Genomic DNA, 6,681 nt, shown 5'->3' with positions numbered 1-6,681 from the left:
CCCCTCACCTCCCAAAACTGAGCTGCAATTCCACTCATCAATACTGAGCTCTTTCGTACCGTGAGGGAGGGGGGGACCCTGTTGTTGTTTTCAAGTAAGCTCCTGCATGGCTGTACATTTGAAACATACTCTTTCCCTCACACCGGCTCCCTCAGCCAATAAAGCGAGATGAGCGCCGCAATCCCAGAGTTGGCCACAACTGGAGCTAATGGTCAGGGGTCCCTTTACTACCCTGGGAACAGTCTTTTACCCTCACAGAACTACGGTTCCCAGGATGCTTTGGGAACAGTGGGATGTGGTGAAAATTTTTGTAGGGGGACAGTTTTGGCCAGAGACACCAATTTGTGAGGAAGATTGGAGGGGCATTGCATGCGTGATCATCATGCCTTCTTCCCTAAGCTGGGTGGAAGCTTCTCAGCCTTTGGGAAGGAGGCACCAGGGGGACATGTAGGTTACTAGCCCAGTCCCCCTAGTCTACTGAACGCACATAACTGTTTGGAAAAGACATGTTTTAAGCTCATGGGGTGTGTCTGGCTGTGAGAGTAGGGTACTTACATCATAGAAAGCTGTCCTCCATTTGAAGAGCCAGCAGAGGACCATCCTTTATTTGAAGTCTTCTGCTGAAGAGCTGTACAGTGGTACCTCAGGTTAAGTACTTAATTCATTCCGGAGGTCCGTACTTAACCTGAAACTGTTCTTAACCTAAAGCACCACTTTAGCTAATGGAGCCTCCCACTGCCGCTGTGCTGCCGGAGCACAATTTCTGTTCTCATCCTGAAGCAAAGTTCTTAACCTGAGGTACTATTTCTGGGTTAGCGGAGTCTGTAACCTGAAGCGTATGTAACCCAAGGTACCACTGTAGTGTCCAAGTCTGTTTTAAAAGAGAAAGAAGCATAATAAGAGACAACAGGGCCCTTGAAATTTTCAGCCAGCAAGATCTGAGCCGTAGACTGAGCAGGCACAGGCCACAGTCGCCATCTTCCCTAGTGGTGTGCTGAAAATTTATCCTGTGGTTTCTCCACCCCTTCACCCCAAGCAACCATTCTTCAACAAATAATGAGAAAAGAAATTGCATTACAAATCTATCAAAGGCTAGATAAACTTTCAATGAATTTGCATGAGCAAGGAGCAAGGTTGTTGTCATGCCTACAGGAAAGTCGAACCGAGAACATCATGGGATTTTCAGGAAACATGGGTACACCAAAAGTTTGCAGAGTGAACATGAATATGTACCACGAAGCATGTGAACAGCTGCCCTAAAAAGGGCCAGTGTGCAGTAGTTTATTACATTGTTGAAGGCATGGCTGTTTGCTGTGGCCGTCTGCATGTTGATGAACTCTACCAGGCCCAGCAAGCTTGGTCAATGGTCAGGGATTGTGGGAGCAACATCTGGAGGGATACAGGTTTGCACGAGGAAAAGGCAGTCGACAGTTTAAATCAGTATTTGATTCTTTTTGCATGTGTGCAAAGCAAAATGCAGCTAAACTGGGCTCACCTTGTGACTGAAGGACCTGCTGGGACCACAGGTACAATTGTCACATCTTCTTCCATCCTGCCTTTAGTCACAACTGTAACAGTTCCATAAAAGTTAATTCCCTTTATAAATAAAGGAGTTCAGGGAACTTGTGTCCTTGTGAGATAAAATTTCAATCAGATGTTAAGAACATTTACCAAATAGGAAAAAATAAGATATTTTTTAATATTAAAAAAAAATCTCATTATTGGATATGTTTTTAGTTTGAGGTCAACAATCTTTAACTGGGTTACAGAGGAGATGTCCCACTTAACTTTGCCCTGATTCACTCTATTTTTTTGGTGGGGGATCTTTCATTTCCTGGTGTGTTTTCCCCCAGTCTCCAGACATTTTCTCCTTGCTGGATAAGGTATGTGCCTGCAGTATCTCAAAATGGATTTAGAGAGTGCTTTTAATAGAATTCAATTTATAATCTTCAGTTTCAATTGTTTTGTGTAAAGTATCCTAGCCATGCCATTGGATTGTGGCCAAGAAGATGTGATCTTCTTTATAGTTGAATCCCAAAAGTTCCAAAAACGTTTTGATGCGGGGGGAGATGGTTGGGGGGGTGACTAGATGCCGGAGCACTGGCCCACTGTCATCTCTGATAAAAGATGGGATACCACATGTGCTTAATACTGGATCCAGAGCAGGAAGCAAAGTATCCGATGAGGTAGATGAAAAAATGCCAGTAACGGATATCTGGAATATGCATCTGTCAAAATGGGAAAAAAATATTTGCCATTGGGCAGAAGTTCTTTCAATGCTCAGTAATTCAGATGCCTGAAACTTTCTGTCTTGGATGTCTGAGGCTTCAGTTGATTCACCTCAAAAATGTAATGAAAAATTCAGACCGACGAAACTACTCTCTCGCCAGCACATTTATGAACAAAACCATACTTTCTTCCTTAATCTCCCTCCCCCCCCCCGCAACCAAGGAATGCATTATTTGCAAATGTTTACATAGCAGAGGCTGGTCCATTAGACTGAATTGCCCCACCAACCTCAGTCTCTCCTCAGCCAGCCCCCACCTGACAGAATTCTTACATCCAGCCTAGGAGGCATTGCTGCTGTCAATTTCTGCTTCCTTAGTGTCAGAGTTGCACTTAGTGTCAGAACTCAGTTTGGGGGGAAATGGTGGTAAAAATGTCCATCATTGGTTCTGGCTTCATCCTGTGTTGATCACACTGCTTTCCACCCTGCCAGTTCCAATAGTCACTAGCCACTGCTGTGTTTAGACCAGGGTTTCCCAAACTTGGGTCACCAGCTGCTTTGGGACTACAAATCCCATCATCTCTAGCTAGCAGGACCAGTGGTCAGAGGTGATGGGAATTGTAGTCCAAAAACAGCTGGAGACCCAGGTTTGGGAAACCCTGATTTAGACTACAAAGAGGTTTTCGTTTTTGTTTTTGAAATGGAATTAAAGGAAGAAAGCAAAAGGAATAAAACATCACAACATTCCAATAGCATGGGCAAAGCAGCACAGGTATAAACGCAGGTGTGACATTCATTCAGAGGAGCAGGGTGAAACCAGGTGTCAAGATGCTGTCAGCGGCTCCCAGCTGGTTGCCCAGGAAAGTATAAAGACAAGGAAAAATTTATTACCGTCCTTTTTTATTCCAATCTTTACGCAGAGAGGATATAGAACCCAGCCTCTTGGATAATGACATTGTCTTGAGTGAATCTTCACCCCCCCCCTTCTCTCCCACTTCCTCATTTATCATCATCATCACCTCCTCTGTGGCTTGCGGGGATCCTTGCGGGGATTTGAACTGCCGACCTTCTGATCAACAAGTCCTATGCTCTGTGGTTTAACCCACAGAGCCACCCGCGTCCCTACCTAGTAGCAAATAAGTATGCCAAGTTCCCAGTCCAGGGTCAATCCACGTGTCCAAAGTCCAAACCTAAGCACAGTCCTGCAGAGCTCCTGGAGCATCCAAGCTGAGGTCCATCAACATGGGTAGCTGAAGAGACCCAGCACCTCAGATCTGTTGCCCTTTTGTATCTTGCATGATGATTGCAGCATCTGGGCTTGAGGAGGCATCTGACCCTCACCTGTTCCAAGCCTACTCCAGCTGAGGAATCACACACCTCCTCCCAGAGCTAGCGAGCCCCACCTGGCCAACTAGTGAGCTGGGCTGTGGGCCCTTACCTGCCTCAGCCTCCTGGATCACCCAGCCTGCTGCTCCTCAGAGCCCACCACATTAATGGAGGCAGGGGCCTCTCTAGCTCTGCTGACACGTCCTGCTACTCTGGTTCCTCTGGCTCCTGACCCCCATCCCCTCGTCATCCTCCATAACCCTATGAGTACTTCTCACACCAACCGCTACTTCCCCATCCCCAGTTTGCCCCAGTGTGTCCCAGTCCTGGCTACACACCTCACCAGGATCCTCTTCCCCATTGTCCTGCCAGTTCATGACACTGGAGACCTTCAGTAGATCAAGCATACTCTGGAGTCTTCAGACCCAGTCCAGTTTTTCTGGGTGGCCCAGAGGAAAGCTGCTTGGCTCCATTTTTAACATATTAAGAGCATATGAAGCACAGTCCTAGATGTGTCTAAGGAGAGGGATTGTGTGTGTGTGGGAACCGAACTTGATTCTCTGCGATTTGGTGAGAATTGGGAACATTGCTGTAATCTTTTGAGTACCACTTCAGTTCCAGGGTGTAAACCACAAGACCACACTTCCATTTTGGTTCCAAAGCAAAAGATTGTCATCCAATTGAATGAAATACCGCATGGCATTAAAGTCAGGCTGTTTCGCTGGCCTGCTTTCCCTTCTCTTACTAACTCTAGGGGGGGGAGCAAGGGAAGGAGGTGAGATTTCCAATTTGCACGACGATGGCTCCCAGTCATTGGATAAATTATAACACATGCTGTGGTCGGGACACAAAAAGCCCTCTGGAATTATGCATTCCACTTGGGGAAGATATTGTGATAGCAAACATTAAAATATATGACTGCACAGATATTTGTGGTGAATTGTTATATAAACTTTTTTCCCCGGTGCCAAAAATAGAGTAGCTAAACTGTTCTCAACAGCAGTGGCGATATCTTTCGACAATGTGATACTCTGGGAGCAAAAACTGAAAGACGGTAATGAGAAATAGGAAAATATGCACCACTTCAATGGTATATATTTGAATATGATCCTCTCTTGTGCCAGGGGTCTTAGACTGATGTATTTGAGAGATTGCTAGACTCTCTCCTAGAGCCATTGGCAGGGTTGGACTTTGGTATTTCAAATTTTAGCAGTGCCCTGTGCAAGGCCAAAATTTGTCCAGGCCCCCACCCTACTTCTCGCCTTCTGTTCTGCTCAATTCACTATGTCATAACTTTGATGCCCTGCAGCACCCCCTAGGCTCAGCACCTGGTGTGATTGAAGTGGACCCACTGTTCTAAATCCACCTAGGATTCATCCCTAGGACCAGGCGTGCCCTTCGTGTCTCGGAGCAGAAAGCCAAATAAAGTCAGAGGGATTCCCTTAGCAGCAGCCACAGGTGGCAGGAGGGCTAGGAAGTAGCTGCCAGGGGGTTGGAGCAGCACTCTGAGCAACATTGGCTCCAACTTGAGTGTGTACATTCCATGTCTTCCTGTGTTTCTGTGGATTAAAATAAGGAAACTGAAAGAAGCTCTCTGCATCTCTGACTTCACTAGGCAGTTAGCCAGTGAGCTGTTGATGGCGCCCCTGACAATAGGATCGTATACAAGCAAGGAAACAAACAAATGAATGAATGAATGAATGAATGCTCTTCCATGCAGAATGGACATACTATCCATCTTCAGGTATGCCACCGCCTCTCCCTATTCTATAAGGCCTTCAGGTGGGCAGAAAAGACTTTTAAAAAGAAAAAATCAGATTGCATTTTAAAAATAAACGCTGTGCATCTATTGCTTTTTTACAGGTATTTAATTGATCCAAACCACACCTACATTTTAGGTTCCAAGCAGTGTTTTGCAGTGGCTTCATGGCCTATCTCCTCTCTCCAACTCAGAACTGCCTCTTTCCTTTTAGCCGGCCTTTCCTTTCGTGACATCAGGACCTGAGCACAAGAAGAGCCCTCTCTCCTCCGTCAGTCTCCAGGAACTGGAAGAAATCTGGTGGGGTGGAAGAATGGGGGAAGCCCACTCCCCCAGCCATAGGCTGCCCACGTGTGCTTTAGAGCATCTGAACCAACAACAATAATAAAAATAAATAAATAGCAATAATCTGAGGCCCTTCTTTGAATGCCTCCTCCACTAGAGGTCTAGAGGATGGCAACATGAGAAGAGGTCTTTTCTGCAGTGGCTCCCCATTTGTGCAATGCTCTCCCCAGAGAGGCTCACCTGGCGCCTTCATTACATATCATTAAAGGGTGAAGGTAAAGGGACCCCTGACCATTAGGTCCAGTCGCGGACAACTCTGGGGTTGCGACGCTCATCTCGCTTTATTGGCCGAGGGAGCCAGCGTACAGCTTCTGGGTCATGTGGCCAGCATGACTAAGCCGCTTCTGGCGAACCAGAGCAGCACATGGAAACACCGTTTACCTTCCCACCGGAGTAGTACCTATTTATCTACTTGCACTTGACATGCTTTTGAACTGCTAGGTTGGCTGGAGCAGGGACCGAGCAACGGGAGCTCACCCCGTCGCAGGGATTCGAACCACCGACCTTCTGATTGGCAAGCTCTAGGCTCTGTGGTTTAGACCACAGTGCCACCCACGCCCCTGTTTACATATCATTAGGTGCCAGGCAAAAACTTTCTCCCAGGCCTTTGGCTCATTAAACAATCTATGGCCCCACTGTGGTGGGGTACTGTTTTCTTCTATTACAAGGTGTGTATTTTTGTGTTTTTATATTGCAAGCTGTCTTGGGATCCTTGGATGAAGAGCAGTATCGAATTTTAATAATAATACTGGTAATAATAATAATAATAATAATAATAATAATAATAATAATAATAATGTCTCTGATCCTAATTTTTTAAATTAAAAAAAAAATCAGTGTCCATTAAATGACCTAAACAAACCTTGCACATGTGGAGTTGGGAACAGTAAAAGGTGGCAATCATGCCCCTATCATTTTTTGCAAGAGAGACAAAAAGGTATTGATGCACACTTGAATCCTTTTCTGCATAAAGGAAGCAAACCTCTGGGTTTAATGAATCAAAATTCCCTTTTGAAGTTCCTCC

General features: G+C 45.8%; 1 long non-coding RNA gene across 1 annotated transcript; it reads right to left on the bottom strand.

The window, feature by feature from the left end:
- Positions 1-471: 471 nt before the first annotated feature.
- Positions 472-6,218, bottom strand: LOC128412385 (uncharacterized). Its single transcript, XR_008330078.1, has 3 exons — positions 5,445-6,218; positions 846-871; positions 472-617 (listed from the first exon to the last, which is right to left on the bottom strand). It is a non-coding gene; the product is annotated as an uncharacterized LOC128412385 (long non-coding RNA).
- Positions 6,219-6,681: the final 463 nt, after the last annotated feature.

Source organism: Podarcis raffonei, chromosome 4 (genome assembly GCF_027172205.1).
Source record: "Podarcis raffonei isolate rPodRaf1 chromosome 4, rPodRaf1.pri, whole genome shotgun sequence".
NCBI lineage: Eukaryota > Metazoa > Chordata > Lepidosauria > Squamata > Lacertidae > Podarcis > Podarcis raffonei.
Note: the sequence above shows the minus strand (reverse complement) of the source record. Positions and strands in the feature narration are given on the sequence as shown.